This window comes from Mesoplodon bidens (genome assembly GCF_964165515.1).
Source record: "Mesoplodon bidens genome assembly, chromosome: 11".
NCBI classification, from domain to species: Eukaryota; Metazoa; Chordata; class Mammalia; order Artiodactyla; family Ziphiidae; genus Mesoplodon; species Mesoplodon bidens.
The window spans coordinates 91377792-91395627 of NC_138167.1; the positions used below are offsets into that span (position 1 = coordinate 91377792).

Consider the following 17836-nt stretch of genomic DNA (forward strand, 5'->3'; position numbering starts at 1 on the left):
CTGTTAATGAAAAATGAATTCAAACATAAAAGAAAATCCCAGGGTCATATCCCATCCCCAGTAAATATTATTAAACATATAAGAAAGAGATAGGAGGAGGGAACATTTTCCAACTTGCCTATAACATCAACACAAACTTGATAATGAATTCTAAAAACGACATCATAAAAAATATTATGGAGTCATATTCCTTGTGAATATAGATGCAAAAATATTTAACAAAATAGCAAATTGAATCCAGCAATATTTATATACATACACAAAAATATATCATGAACAGATTGGATATGTTCCATCAATATAAAGTTGGTTTAATATTTGAAAATCAAACAAACTCACTATGTTAACATAACAAAAAGTAAAATACATGAGCATCTTGATAGATACAGAAAAAGTATTAAAAAAACATTCAACTGCCATTCATGATAAATGTACTCAGTATACAAGGAAGAGAAAGAAAGATTTTCAATCTCATAAGGGACATTTATGAAAAACCTATAATTAACATACTTAATGGTAAAAAATGGAACATTTCCACTTCAAGATTGAGAAACGTGGTGAATATGTTTACTTTTGCTACCTCCATTCAACACTGAGCTGGAAATACTAGTGTGAGGTAAGGAAAAGAAATAAAAAACCATTCAGATTAAAACAAAAGAAGTAAAATTGTCATTATACACAGATGACATTATGTTTATGTAGAAAACCCCAAAGGAATCTTAAAAGAAAACCTACTAGAACAGTGAACTTAGCACAGAATACAAAGTTAATACACAAAAATTAATTGTATTTCTATGTATTAGCAACAGAAAACTAGGAAATCAAATTTAGCATTCAAGGACAGAAAATACTTAACAAAACATATGCAAATCCTTCTACTATAAACTACAAAATATTGATGAGAAAAGAGGGAAGACCAAAATAAATGAAGAGATACATAATGTTTGTGCATGTTCGTGCATTATAAGACAAATTGTTAAGAAACCAATTCTTCAAAATGTCTGTATAGGTTCTACGTAATTCTCTTCAAAAGCCAATTCGTATTTTTTATATAAATCAGAGCCTGGCTTTAGAATTTATAGGAAATACAAAGATTCTAGAATTGACAAAACAATCTTGAAGAAGAACAAAGTTGTTAGACCTTCACTTCCTGATTTCAAGACTTATAGTTATAGCAGTCAGGACAGTATGGTATTAAAATAAGGATAGACAAGGTGATCAATGAAACAGAATAGAAAGTCTAGAAATATAAAGATGTATTAACAGTCAGTTTTTGTTTTTTGTTTTTCTCCCCAGGAGAAACAGCTTTATTTGGACTGAGAGTTGGAGAGTGAGAGCAGGACCTGAGATAGCGTACTGAGCTAAGGGGTAGAGATCAGTTTCCAAAATGGCAGTCAGAGCTCATCAGCCAAATGGACTCCACTTCCCAGCAGCCTTGCAGTGAGTGCAATCAATAAAAGGCCTGCTTGGAAATGTTTATTTGCCACTAAATCACCCAAGCACGCCACAATTACATGAAAGGTACAGGTCGTTTTTTTCTTTCCACAATTAAATTTCCACAGCATGTCCCCAATCATGAGTATTACAAAAGAAAGTAAAAAATCACATTTTACAGATCTTAGACTTGTCTTCAGCATTTAGCTCGAATCTCACCATCTTCAAAATATAGTTCTGAAAAATTCACCAGCTAAAAGTTTTATCTAAGCAGTGGGAAGACAGCCTTTGCTAACCCATGGCAATTCTTCTCCCATTTTCCCTAGCCAGTTAGGGTTGAACAGCAGAGTGAGGCTTAGATTGCAGGGATGGCGGGAGGAGGGACACAAGGGCTAATTTCCCCCAGTACAAGATGACATCTGAAGCTTGGTGGGAGAGCAGACCTGGAAAGACTTGAGGAAAGTGTTCAGGCCCTGTATTCAGTCAGAGTCACTGCTGGAAGAGGAAGAGGAGGAGGAGGAGGAGGAATGCTTGCCATGTTTGTGGTGTTTCTGCTTCTTTTTATGAGCTTTTTAAATTTTCTTTTGCATCTTCTTGTCAATCACCATTCCTGGTCCTACCTTGCCAGGAGTCAATGGATTCACAGGACACATGCCAGGGGCAGGTGGTGGGTATTGAAGGGGGTAGGGACCTGAGGCTTGGAAGCCTGATACCCTTGTTGTGGCACAGGATGACAGGGCCCACCAGGGGGAAAGGCTGGATTCCCCTGGGGTGCTCCTGGGGGAGTGGGAAAGGGGCCTGGAGGAAAGGTAGGGGTGGTAGGTAGGTGGTGGATGAGCAGGATTGCAACCTCCAGGGTACCCGGCATTAGGGGGGGTGTGGATATGGCCCTGGCTGCCCCACATTGGGATTCCATATGTTCAGGTATTTCCTCCAGCCCAGGAATGGAAAAAGAAGGAAACAGGAATCCAGGTGTCCCGTCACCTTTACACCACTGCTTCAACAGTCAGTTTTTAACAAAGGTAACAATATAATTCAATGGGGGAGAGAAAGTTCCTGACCAAGTGGATACCCATATGGAAAAAACAAAAACAAACCCCAAAACTTTGATTCCCCTTGTACTTCACTCACATACATATTTTATTCAAGAAGGATCATAGACATAAATATAAAGCTAAAACTATATCTCTTATAGACAAAATACATGAGAAAAGTTTCAAGAACTTTCAAAGATTTCTCAGGTAAGACACAGAAGGCAAAAACCATACAAGAAAATATTTATAAATTATATTTCATCAACTTAAAAATTTTGTTATCAAAAGAACTAGTTAACATATATGAAAAGGTAAGCCACAAACTGGGCGAAAATATTATAGTATATATGTATCTAATAAAGGACATATCTAGTATATATAAAGAATATGGAAGGGTATAATATAAGAATATATATACCATAAATAATATAGAAGGAACTCCTATAACTCAATAATAAAAAGACAAACAACCCAATTAAAAAATGAGCAGAGCTTTAAACAACAAGACAAATATGCAAGTAGCCAATAAGCAGAAGAAAAAGTGCTCAATTTTATTAGTTCTCAGGGAAATTCTAATTAAAACTGCCATGAGATACCATTTCCCACCTTTAGAATGGCTAAGATTAAAAGTGATTTTAGGGATGTAATGTACAGCATATTGACTATAATTAATAATACTCTATTGCAGGGCTTCCCTGGTGGTGCAGTGGTTAAGAATCTGCCTGCTAATGCAGTGGACACGGGTTCGAGCCCTGGTCCAGGAAGACCCCATATGCCACGGAGCAACTAAGCCCTGTGCACCACAACTACTGCGCCTGCACTCTGCAGCCCGTGACCCACAACTACTGAGCCCGCGTGCCACAACTACTGAAACCCGCGCACCTAGGGCCCATGCTCCACAACAAGAGAAGCCACCACCGTGAGAAGCCCGTGCACTGCAACCAAGAGTATCCCCTGCTCGCCACAACTAGAGAAACTCCGTATGCAGCAACGAAGACCCAATTCAGCTAAAAATAAAAATAAATAAAATAAAATAAATTAAAAAAATACTCTATTGTATATTTGAATGTTGCTAAGAATAGAACTTAAAAGTTCTCATCACAAGAGAAAAATATGTTAACTATGTTTGGTGATGGATGTTAACTAGACTTATTTTGATGCTCATTTCACAACATATACAAATATCAAATCATTATATTATATACCTGAAACCAATATAATGTTATACATCAATTATATCTCAATTTTTAGAAAAGTGTTTGTAAGGGTATGGAACACTTAGAACCCTCAGAGATTGATAACTGGGAGTACAAAATGGTGCAACCGCTTTAGAAAAGAGTTGTCTAGTTTCTTGAAAAGCTAAAAAAAATTTCCTAGCAATTCTACTTCTAGAAATTTACCCAAAAGAAACAAAATCTTGTATTTATAAAGAGACTTGTAAAAAATAAATAAAAATTTGAAAAAGACTTGTATAGAATGCTCATAACAACCTCTTTTGTAATAAATAAAAACTGAAAGCATCCTAAATATTCATCAGCTGGGAAATGGACAAATTGTGACATAGTCATAGAGTGGAACACAACTGAGCAGTAAAGATAACTGAACTGCTGATACATGCAACAATATGGGTAAATCACATGAACATAATTTTGAATGAAAATAAAACAGACTCAAAAGAGTATATACTCTGTAATTGTATGTAGATACTGTTCAAGGACAAGGAAGACCCTTCTGTGGTGAAAGAAACCATGGTAGGCTCAGTGCTAGGATTAGGAAGACCTGACTGGAAACCAGCAGGAGGGAACTCTATCTTGATTGAGGCACTCAATACTTGGGTATATATATATTCATCAAAATTCATTACACATAAGATATGTGATATTACTGTCATGTAAATTATATATCAATAACAAATTGAAACCGAAGAAAAAAATTTCTCAAATACTGACAACTTCCCAAATCAGTACATATTCAATATATATCTTCAGACACACTGTGATTTGAATTTTTCCTGTCTATTTTGAATACCATTCTTCTTTATACCAATGTCAGTTCCCCAAGGTTTAGTACCTCCCAATTCCAACCTCTGTTGCATTTCTAACTGGTCATCTGTTGAGGTCTCAGACTATTTCAACAATAATTCTGCCCAAGTAATAGAAATAAGGACTCATGAGCTATTACTAAGTGTATAGAAACTTACTTGCAAGTGTGATGAGTTCCCCATCACACTGGATATTCAGTAAGGTCAGATAGTCATTTTATTCAGTAGATGTTTTGTAATACCTGTTATATGCCTGTTACTGTCTTAGGCATTTAGTTGTATAGCTTCAATAAATCAGGAATTAATAACTTGCAGCTGTACTTTTAAAATTTAGTCTTTTTCTTTTTCTGGCATTTCTTAGCTGCAATGATGACTGTACTTACATATACAATGGGAATAAAACCATAGGGCAGGGTTTTCATCCTGGTCATTTTTATGATCAGCAGTTCCTTCAAAGTGACCAATTTACTGGTAATTCACATCATTTTTGGGAACAAGACAAATGAATCAATCTCATTATATTCTTTGTCACATACTGGCATGATCTATGACTGTGAAAAATTTTTGTATAAAATACTTCACTGAAACTAGAAAAAAAAATCACTATCTGCAATGCAAACTCTTCACATTAGGTCATGTGTTATTCATTTGATAAAATGAATCAGAATATTTTCATTCATAAATGCAATATAGCTAAAATAAACACAAAGTTGTCAAAATCTACAATAAAATATGTAGGGTCTCCCCTCTATTTTGTTAATTCAGAACTATTTTATATTTATTTGGATATATACATACTATATTTATCTAATCTATTCTTGTCCTGAAATCAAAGATATTATAAAATATAGGCCTTTATTATTGCTACAACTATTAAATTAATCTACTAATAAGTTCTGTGATAAAATTCATTACTTATTCAAATAATCAGAGCTGTCAAAATTATCAACTTAGTAAGCAAAACCTTTGTTTGCCAACTTATTACCTAAATTAGATGAGATTAATGTAAAATTTTAGTTACATTTTTCAACAGCTCTCAACATATGCATTTTCTTTCACTGAATTTTGTTTTTATAATGTTAATATGCTCTATATTATATCAAATGCCTTCTTATAAGACTTAAAGCAAGACTTAAAAGCATATATCCCCTGTATTAATACAACCACTTTGCTTTACTAGATTTAAGTACCACAAACTGTTCAAAAATCAGTATATCATTCCAGTTTTCATCTAATGCAAAAATGTTTGTGGTGGTAAATCATGAACTTAAGCTGCACTGTCTTTTACATTAAGATAAAAGCATAAACTGTCCTGAAAATACAATATCCAGGGGAACATTTATGACATCAAAAGCAAATAGCTGAAACCCTAAAACACTTTGATTACCATCTCTCATGATAAATACATAGGAAATCACTTCCCAATGTTTTTGTGCAATACTCATGTATAAACAAAACATAAATGAATCTTTCCAAAATAAAATTGTTAACACTTATTATGAACGGATTGTTCACTGGGGAAGGAAATGAGATAATTAGAGGGATATTTGGAAGGAAGTTATGGGAAAGACAAATAAAAGTTTTATTCATCACTCAGAATTCTTTGGTGTGAGAACTCAGCAATTAGAAAGGATTTGGCAAGACTAGTAAAGTGAAAATGTAATGACTTTAATTTAGACTGGTTTCTGTCATGAATTCCCCACCTTCAAGGGCAAAGGGACTGAAACAACACGATAACTTAACCCCTTTCTGAAACCATGTTGATAAGCTTCTTCCAAAGTACACTTCAGTGAAAGACCAGTCCAGGACACTGAGCAACTCATGTAACTGCCACAAGTTCAGCTGCACATAGCATTACAGTATTAGAGAAATACAAAAGAGAGTTTGCCTTTTTGTGAGGCTATCACAAAAGAAAGTTTTATGCCTCAGAAACAAGTTTAACTGAAAGTGAATAGATAATATTCTTCAAATATTTGAATTGTGGTAATCTTAGTGAATTTATTTCAAAAGCATAAATTAACTTTGGATTTCAGTAACTATAGAAAGCAGTTTAAACTTTGATTATTAATATCCTCATTAAAAAAAAACAAATATTTGCATTGATTATATGTGTGAATGTGTATTTTCAAAAGGATTGGCTCACTGCCCGTTGAGTAAATATGTAGGGGAAAGAAAATGTGTAAGGCATCAAAACAGACAGTTTCCCATAAGAACATAAACACAGAGGTTAATATAGTTCAATTAAATCTTTCCATAATGAAAAGGAAAATGGAAGTACATTATTATCAATTTGACTTCATTACATATGCCCTCTGTATTTCTTGGGAGGTTATTGAAGCAAACAAATGAAATAACTTAAAAAGACTTTGTGGTACTTTAAGTTACTAAAAGATAATCCCTATAGTTCAATAGATGTAGATAAACTTTAAGATTAATATCTTTGATTAATATAGCCAATATCTATAACAATCACCTTTCCTTGTTATCTACATAGCATACAAGAACGCTCATTAAGGAACACACTCATTTTTGTACACATAACCAAGGATATAATTGAGACTATTGATTTTATTTGGATGTTTCTTAGATAATATGTTGTACTGGATTTTATATCTAAGTTAACATTTTATTTTAACAGTTAATGAAATCCATATTTTATTTCATTTTGTTTTATTCTGTTTTGCAAGAAGGTGATTAGTAATTTTGGTGATTATATTATATATATATAATATTGGTGATTATATATGATTCAAAGAAATTTTTAATCAAGTTCCCTTTGTAGTTATAATTCCCACTGACCTAATGATTTCTTTTCTTTCCCTGAGGGAAAAGGATATAAGAAATTGTGAAGGAGGGTCAACCAAGGTGATGACATAGAGGTTCCTGAACTCCCCTCATCCTACGAACACATCAAGTATACAGCTACACAAGGAGCAATTGTTTCCGAAAGAAATTCTGAAACTAGCTGAGTGACTCCTACACATTGAGCAAATGAGAAAATACATTGGAAGGCATAGGAAAGGCTGAGACACACTCTCACCATAAACCCCATAGCTCCACACAGTGCCATACAATCGGGAAGGAAGTCCCGACTCTCAGCTTTTCCCTGAGGAGTGAGGGGCTTGCAGCCCACATTTAGTACCCCAACATTTAAGACTCCTACCCATGGTACAGGTCCTCAAAATATCTAGCTCTGAAACCCAGAGGCTTGTGCTCATGAGAGCTATAAGGCTATAGCAAATAATGCTGCAACTGTTAAAAGGTACAAAAGCACTTGCTGCAACTATCCCCTCAGGGCTCAACACAGAGAGAACAGCCAAAAATGCACATGTCCCAGTCTTTCCCTGAAAGAGGTCCATCCACATACTTTAAAATCTGCCACCTGAGGGTCAGGCTTCTAGTTGAGCACATATTTAGGGGCTGGGTATGATCCTCCATAGAGACTGGGTAAACCAGTGGACATCTTACCCACTGTCTCCCGTTAGCCTGCTCCCAGTTACCAGTATATCCCTAAAAGGAGTTCGTACACATGTTTGCATTCCAGTATATGAACTGCTGCATGTGGGACAGATCCCAAGATCACATGGCTCTGATAGCCAGTGGTGCTTGCTTTCATGAGTCTCACATGACTATAGCAAACAGAGAAGCAGTTCTTAATGGCTACAGGAGCATTCGTTTCACCCTGCTCCCCCAGCTATATACACAGGCCCAGTACAGAGGGAACATGCAAAAACCCTCATCTCCCAGTTTCTCCTTGGAAGGTGCCAGATGCTGCTTGAGGGTCCAGCTTCCAAGAAGCCTATATCTAGGTGCTGAATGTGATCCTCTGCTTTGGGGCACTGATAGGTCTTGGCACAAATTCATATACCATGATCAAGTGGGTTTATTCTAAAGATGTAAGGATGGTTCAATGTCCACAAATAAATAAATATACAAACGAACAAACAAATAAATAAATAAATGTGATACATCACATTAACAAAATGAAGAAAAATCTCAATTGATTCAAAAAAAGAATTTGACAAAATTATGATAAAAATTCTGAACAGTATGGTTGTAGAGTGAATGTACCTCAACATAATAAAGCCTGTATTTGAAAAGCCCTCAGCTAACATCATAGTCAATGGTGAAAAGCTGACAGTTTTTCCTCTAAGATCAGAAATAAGACAAGGACGCCCACTCTCACCCTTTTTATTCAACATAGTACTGAAAGTCATAGCCAGAGCAATTAATCAAGAAAAAGAAATAAAACACATCCAAATCAGAAAAGAAGAAACAATATTTTTTCTTATTTGCAGATATCATGATATTATATGTAGAAAACCCTAAATACTCCACCAAAAATTTTTTGCAACTAAAAAACAAATTTAGTAAAGTTACAAAAGACCTGAAATAGCCAAACAATCTTGAGAAAGAAGACCAGAGCTGGAGGAATCATGCTCCCTGACTTTAGATTTTACTACAAAGCTACAGTAATCAAAACAGTATTGTACTGGCACAAAAACAGACATATAGATCAATGGCACAGAATAGAGGGCCCAGAGATAAACCCACACATTTATGGTCAATTAATCTATGAAAAAGGAGTCAAGGGGCTTCCCTGGTGGCACAGTTGTTGAGAGTCCACCTGCCGATGCAGGGGACACAGGTTCATGCCCCAGTCCGGGAAGATCTCAAATGCCGTGGAGTGGCTGGGCCCGTGAGCCATGGCCACTGAGCCTGCATGTCCGGATCCTGTGCTCCACAACGGGAGAGGCCACAACAGTGAGAGGCCCACGTACCGCAAAAAAAAAAAAAAAAAAAAAGGAGGCAAGAATATACAATGGAGAAAAGACAGTCTCTTCAATAAATGGTGCTGGAAAACAGGACAGCTACATGTAAAAGAATGAAATTAGAACATTCCCTAGCACCATATATAAAAATAAACTCAAAATGGATTAAAGACCTAAATGTAAGAGTGGAAAACCATAAAACTCCTAGAGGGAAACATAAGCAGAACACTTCTGACATAAATTGTAGCAATTTTTTTTCTGTCTTGTAAAAAAATGGAAATAAAAGTAAAAATAAATATGTGGAACCTAAATTAAACTTAAAAGATTTTGCACAGCAAAGAAAACCATAGACAAAACAAAAAGACAACCTACTGAATGGGAGAAAATATTTGCAAATGATATGACTGGTAAGGGATTAATATCCAACACATGTAAACAGCTCATACAAGCCAACATCCAAAAAAAAAAAAAAAAGAAAAAAATACCTGTTTAAAAAGTAGGCAGAAGAACTGAATAGACATTTTTCCAAAGGAGGTATACAGATGGCCAACAGGAACATGACAAGATGCTCAGCATCCCTACATCAGTGAAATGCAAGTCAAAATCACAGTGAGATATCACTTCACACCTGTCAGAATGACTATCATCAAAAAGGACACAAATAACAAATGCTGGAGAGGATGTGGAGAAAAAAAGGAACTCTCATACACTATTGGTTGGAATGTAAATTGGTGCAGCCACTGTGGAAAACAGTATGGAGGTTTCTCAAAAACTAAGAATAGAACTACCATATGACCCAGCAAATTCATGCCTGGGTATATATCTGAAAAAAAACAAAAACACTGATTTGGAAAGATAAAATCACCCCAATGTTCATTGCAGCATTATTTACAACAGCCAAGATATGGAAGCAAACTAAGTGTCCATCAACAGGTGAATGGATAAAGAATATGTGGTATATATACAATGGAGTACTACTCAACCATAAAAAAGAATGGAATTTTACCGTGTACAACAATATGGATGGACATAGAGGGTATCATGTTAAGTGAAATAAATCAGACAGAGAAAGACAAACACTGTATGACATCACTTATGTGGAATCTAAAAACTACAACAAACTAGTGAATATAACAATAAAGAAACAGTCTTACAGATATAGAGAACAAACTAGTGGTTACAAGTGGAGAGAGGGAAGAGGAAAGGGACAATATAAGGGTATGGAACTAAGAGGTACAAACTATTATGTATAAAATAAACAACAAGAATATATTGTACAACATAGAGAATATAGCTAATATTTTGTAATAATTATAAATGGAGTATAACCTTTAAGAATTGTGAATCACTATATTGTACACCTGTAACTTATGTAATATTGTACATCAACTGTACTTCAATAAAAAAAAATTCTGTAAAGTTGCAGTATACAAAAATCAATATTCAAAAACCAGTTGTATTTCTATACACTAATAGCAAACTATCAGAAAGATAAATTAAGAAAACAATGCCATTTATAATAGTATCAAAAAGAATAAAATATTTAGGAATAAATTTAACGAAGGAAGTGAAAGATTTATTCACTAGAAACTGTAAGACATTGATAAAGGAAATTGAAAGAGAGGCAAATAAATGAAAAGATATTCCATGCACATGGATTGGAAGAATGAATATTGTTGAAATGTCCATACTACCCAAAGCAATCTACAGATTCAGCATAATCCCTATCAAAATTTGAATGGAATTTTTCACAAAATAGAACAAAAAAATCCTAAAGTTTGTGTGGGACCACAAAAGACCTTGAATAGCCAAAACAATCTTGGGAAAAAAGAAGAAAGTTGGAGACATCAAATTTCCTGTTTTTAAACTATATTACAAAGCTATAGTAATCAAAATAATATGGTATTGACACAAACACAGATATATAGATCAATGAAACAAAATAGAGAGCCCATATATAAACCCATATATAAATGGTCAATTCATTTTTGACAAAGATGCCACGAATACACAACAGGGAAAGGATAGTCTAATAAATGGTGTTGGAAAAACTGGACAGCCACATGCAATTGAATGAAATTAGACCCCTATCTTAAACCACACACAAAAAATGAACTCAAAATGTATTTTAAAATTGAACATAGGATCTGAAACCATAAAACTCCTAGAAGAAAACACAGGGTTCAGCTCCTTGACATTGGTCTTGACAATGATTTTTTTGAATATGATACCTTGCAAAGGCAACAAAAGCTAAAATAAGCAAGTGGGACTTTCTAACTAAAAAGCTTTTGTACAACAAAGGAAACTGTCAACAAGATGTAAAGGTAACTTATGGGATGGGAGAAAATATTTGCAAACCACATGTCCAGAAAGGGGTTAATATCTAAAATATAAAAGTACATCAAACAACTCAATAGCAAAATACCAAATAACCCAATTAAAAGTGGGCAAAGTACTTGAATAGACTTTTTTTTCCAAAAATAAGACATACAAATGGCCAACAGGTACATGAAAAGTGAAGGTGCTTAACTTCACTAATCATCAGGGAAATGTAAATCAAAACCACAATGAGGTATCACCTCATGTTTGTTAGAATGGCTGTTATCAAAAAGCTAAGAAATAACAAATGTTAGCAAGGATGTGGAGAAAAGGGAACTCTTGCTCACTATTGGTGGTAATGTAAATTGGTATAGCCACTATGGAAATAGTATGAAGTCTCCTCAAGAAATTGAAAATAGAACTACCTTATGATCCAGCAATCCCACTTCTGGTATATAACCAAAGGAAATGAAATCATGATCTCAAAGAGATATCTTAGTCCTGTGTTCCTTGCAGCATTATTCACAACAGCCAAAGTATGGAAAAAACATGTGTTCATCAATGGATGAATGGATCAAGGAAATGTGATACATATATAAAATGGAATATTATTTAGACTAAAAAAGGAAATCCTGCCATTTAGGAAAACATGGATGCTACTCAGTGGAATAAGCCAGACAGAGAAGACAAATGCTGCATAGTATCACTTACAAGTGAGATCTAAAAAAAAAAAAAAAAAGTCAAACTCATAGAAACAGAGAGTGGAAAAGTAGTTGCCATGGGCTGCGGGGTGGGAGAAATAGGGAGAGGATGGTAGAAGTATACAGACTTTCAAATATAAGATGCATGAGGATGAAATGTATACCATGGTAACTGTAGTTGATAAGACTGTGTTGGGTATCTGAAATTTGCTAAGGCAGCAGAACTTAAGTGTTTTCATCTCCCACCCACCCCATCCCTGGCAACAAAGTTAATATGTGAAGTAATGGATGTGCCAATTAACCAAATGGGGAAAAATGTTTTCACAATATATATATGTATATAAAATCACATTACTCACTTTAAATATCTTAGAATTTTATTTGTCAATTATACCTCAATAAAGCTAAAAAAAGAGTCTTAAAAATTGTTCTTATAATAGAAAATTTCTGTGAGACAATTTTGTACAAAAGTTGTGCCAACTTACCATTTAAAGTTGCTACTAATGAACAGAGGGTCCTGCTTTTTGAATCCTCATTAAGTGAAGTCATGGAATTATGATTAAACGCATCTACATCCAGTCATTTCCGCACTAAGAGAAGCTACAAAAGCAGTAGTCTCTTTGAAATTCATGTCCAACTACAAACAAAATTGCCTCTGTCAATCCCCCAAAAGAATGGGTGTGGGAGGAGTTACAGACATACTTGGACTTATAAAAATAAAGTACTCTAGTAATCAATATACAATTAGACATTATTGCATTGGAGCTAGAATCCAGGTGATACTATCTAATGTTGTATGATAATTTAAGTAAAAAATAAAGGGGCCTTCTTGACTGTTTTAGGTTCCTTGGGAACCTGAAATTTCTTCCTTTTGGCTTATCTTAAAAGAACCAAAATTATGCTGTTCCTAGGAAAGGGATCACTCCCAAGTCTGGTAAATGTCAAGAATAATAACAGAAGAAAATAATTATGAACTATTAGTTTTATATGGAACAAACCAAGGATAATCATTTGGGTGCCTTTCTGACTAATTAAATATAAAGCTTAAAATTATTAGGGCTGTCAGGGCAACAGATACAACTTATGGGTTTCTCATATAAATTTTAAAAGATGCACCCCTTTGAAAGAAGTAATTAGGAAAAGGCACCCTTCTCTGGAAGAGCAATTAGGAAAAGGTGACTCCTCTGAGCAGGAAAAAAATTCTGCTTTTCCCTCCCAGTTGCCTGAGCTCTTTGTGAGCGCCAGAGTCTCTATATGAGCGCATGGCATTATGAGCTGAACTTGGGCTGCCTTTAGCCACCATCCCCCCTTCAGCCAGGCACCTTTGCAAGGGACATAAACTGCACAACTATTCTCATGGCCCTGACTGGCATCTATTCTTTGACTCCTAAATCAAATAAATCTTTCAGCTCACTGGAGAGAAATACGGTACATTTACTTTTAATTTTGATAACAAATGAAAGTTTAATTTATTCCTTGAAAATAACTCCTGAAGAAAGAGTTAAATTCTTGGGATTCACATCTCACCTCAGAGAAGCCTTCCTATACTCCATTTCTCAGTTACTTTCTATTACTTTACACTGTTTCTTATATTCATAATTCTAATTAACATCTCAAATGATCTGGCTTATTTACTTTTTTTCTGATTTCTCCTTCATTTTCAACATAAGCTCTGTGAAGGCAGGGGTATTCTCTGTCCTTTCATCACTTTATTTCCAATGCCCATTGCAGTTATCAGAAAATTGGGCTACGTAATGGAGAACTGAGCATCCATTAAGTGTCCATCAAATGTTATGGTTCTTGAACTCATATTTTAATTCATATGTTGTAGAAAGGAAGGAGGGAAGGAAGGAAGGAAAGAAGAAAAATGTTAATAAAACAAAGGGTTTATCTTCTCTATAGTCAGCAAGATAGTTAAGGAAACTGATGTTTACAATCCTGGTGGAAGGCCTAAGACAGAAAAACATAGCTATTGTCTTGGGAGAAGTATGGGTGACACTTAAAGCCCTAAGAGTCCCCATTTTCAAACTGAGGTTGGTCAAATACATAGAGATTTCTGGTAGAGATCATGCCTGAGATAAGATTCAAAGGACAAAGAGAAGTTAGTTGGAAAAGGTATTTAATGAATAAATTGCAAAAAGAGTTCTCTGACAGCTGTTACTATTCTAGTATTATTGTTATAATAATAACTATTATTATTAATATTAAATGCCTTTATAAAACCAGGCTTAACAATTATTAAATAAAAATACTCTAGCTAAAGTCCTGAAAAACTGGTAAATAGACTAAAACACAATACCATTAAGTTGAGTTAAGGTAACAGTGCTGAAAAAAGTAATTATAGTCCAGCTTACTCACCCAGCTATTATGAATGATTTTATACAATATCAGGGTATATACACAAAATTTATTGACATTAGTACACAAGAACAAGTCTCTCTAACTTCATCATGAAAGAATGACTTTGTATACAGATGGCAAAGGATAAGTATGAAATCTGTTAGTTCATGAAAATCAAATAAATTCTCTATTCTTCTTCCTATTACAGGGAAAATTCCCTGGGTAGAGAAAATATTTCCACTTAATTTTTATTCCCTTAATTTTTTTCCTGACCTGGTACATTCACAGGGCCAAGGGTTCTAAAAAATCACTCTGGCTCCATACCACCATTCTCTTTCAGGGAAGCAAGTAAGTGGTATATATAGTACTTGTGTAAGCCTACCAATGGGTACTATGGGAAAAGATTTGGAATCAGCTACCAGAAAACCAGCTTCCCATTTGGGCAGCCACATCAGCGCTGAGGGTAAATACATTAGACCCTGCCTGAGGATATGTAATTTTTCCATTCCACAAATCTTACTGAAAATTTCAATGTGTTCATCATTAACCTAAATAATATTTCTTACAAAAAAGCTAAAGCAAATTATAGTGTCAAAAATCTGGAAACTAAATGACATTCTGAAACTTTCATGATGGACTCATTGGTATGGAAGAGTAAGTAATAATACAGCTCTAATCATTCTGATAAAAAAGTGAAGATGGGAGGTTGAAGGAGATTCAGTGACTAAGAAGAAGGCAATGATAAGTAGGAAGATGGTGGCAGCCTAAAAACAAAGTCATCTATCAAACTTTGGCTTTGTAAGTAAGTAATCCACTTTTCTACACTGGGAAGGTAGTTGGCGTTAGAGCAGTGGCAGAAGCTCTTCTTTAAAATGAGAAAAAAATGAGAAAGATAATATTATCTGCACAGTATTGATTTACGAAGTAAATGAAATAACTTCTCTAAAGGGATTAGGAGCTTTTATTTCTTCCTTTCTGTTTGTGAGTTTTGAACTTATTTGTTATGGGTCAGTGATTTAAATCTTCTCTTAGGGTCCAGTTATTTAATATCCAATGAAATATTGTCTATTTATAGAAGTTTTAGACATTTTAAAACTTTTTAGAGAATCAATAGATTCTAAGCTATAGTATCTCTTCATTTTTCCCTCTGAACTATTCGTGTTCTTCCCTCTTCCCTCTCACCCAGGACTCCCTGAAGTAAAATTTTACTATCCTTACTCATTATCAGTTTCAAATTTTTTTTTAATTTAGAGGTAACAGGATATATACAAATGTCAAATGGTATCATTTGCCTTGTGGGGGCACATATATCTTTTCACTGTAGTTACTCTGGTTTAGGCATCCCTCACGTTAGGTTTTTGGTGGTTTGCCTATACTCTACCTCATGGGAACCACACGTGTAATAAAACAACCATACAATTTATTGTGGCAAATGTTACTTAACTAGATTACAACATTCTATACTGAGATTTTAAAACATAGTTAAATTAAGGTTGATCATTATTTTACTTGCCTAAGGTCAAGAATTCTTGCCAGAATTCTAAGACACTTGTTTTGGATGACTTTCTTTTCTTTAGACATGTGATTAGTTGACTGTTTCAATAGAGTAAAAATGGGCCTTTTTCTTTTTTTAAAATTAATTAATTTATTTTTGGCTGTGTTGGGTCTTCGTTTCTGTGCGAGGGCTTTCTCTAGTTGAGGCAAGCAAGGGCCACCCTTCATCACAGTGTGCGGGCCTCTCACTATCGTGGCCTCTCTTGTTGTGGAGCACAGGCTCCAGACGCGCAGGCTCAGCAGTTGTGGCTCACGGGCCCAGTTGCTTCGCGGCATGTGGGATCTTCCCAGACCAGGGCTAGAACCCGTAGTCCCCTGCATTGGCAGGCAGATTTTCAACCACTGTGCCACCAGGGAAGCCCTGGGCCTTTTTCTTAAGGATCATAGACTTCTGCTTATTCTCTGAACCCTTTTTCTAAAAATATCACACAAGTAAAGCCAACAGAGTAGTACTGTGCCTATTACAACTTTTATTAAATTTTATTGTTAAATCTTAAAGTACTGAAATCCTAAGATAGAATTATTTTACTTTTTTGAATTCGCTGTCATTGTTGGAATAAAATATTGAGAGGAAATAATTTGCTAAACTAAATGCCTTGATTTTTAATTATCAGTGATTATTTTGTTGCTTGTTCCAAATGAAATACTTATTTTTTAAGTATCAGTGATAATTTTGTTGCCTGTCCACAACTTTTAAAGCATTGTACTTTACTAGAGTTAAGAATATGTAATCTTCATAAAAATATATTTTCACAAATTTAAAATAAACTTTAAAGTACCAGCTAAATGGTTTATGATTTTCAAGAATGTAGACCCAAGTATATTGCTATGGTAGCAGTAAATTATCATAATTTTAGAACAATTTCTATAACATACTTGTTTTGTTAATTATTTGTAATTATTACAACCTATCAAATGAAATCATTACGGTTGTTAGATACTAAACATAAGATTTCCTATAAGTTGATTAGTTCCTATTTAGAAGGAACCATGTTTTTAACCTCAACATGCATACGTCATTTTAATTATGGTCCTTATTTATTATCTAACATATCAAACATTAAATACTGATAACAATATTGGGCAGGCAGATAATTTAACTAAAAACTCAATTAGTTTTTCTGTGGGCCCTTCTGCTCCCATGGCTTTAGCACATAAACTTCATTTACCATTTCCCCATTGGACTTTTCCTTCTTCAGGTCATTTCCACATCTTATTCTTCTTACAGGGCATCTTGTCTCAGACTGACTATTTGATTCTTCCATCTCTTTATTCTCTGAGCTGGAAATTTCATCATCATCTCCTCACAGCCTTTCCTTCAGTCAGACTCTGCTTTTATTTTCTTTTTAGTCAGCTTAGGCATCTTTATAATTTGGTGCAGAAAAATATCAATAATGGTGTTTTTTACTGTAGAACTTGCATTAGACAGGAAGTTCATAGATCTGATTTCTACATCTTCCATTAAACTCTGGCTGGACGATTATATTCTTGTTCAGGGACTTAGCACTGTCTTTGTCAAATGAAGGATCCAAAATAGGTTATCTTTAAAATCTTTGCAACTTTAAATATGCTCAGTCTACAAATTCTAATAGGTTTCAATATATTCCTGCTTCCCCAAAGTGAATGTAATAGGATGAAAAT

The 17836-nt window shown here is 34.6% G+C and overlaps 1 pseudogene across 1 annotated transcript; it reads right to left on the minus strand.

The window, feature by feature from the left end:
- Positions 1-1677: 1677 nt before the first annotated feature.
- Positions 1678-13604, minus strand: LOC308625768 (proline-rich protein 13-like; annotated as a pseudogene). Its single transcript has 2 exons — positions 13525-13604; positions 1678-2431 (listed from the first exon to the last, which is right to left on the minus strand). The product of its transcript is annotated as a proline-rich protein 13-like (transcript).
- Positions 13605-17836: the final 4232 nt, after the last annotated feature.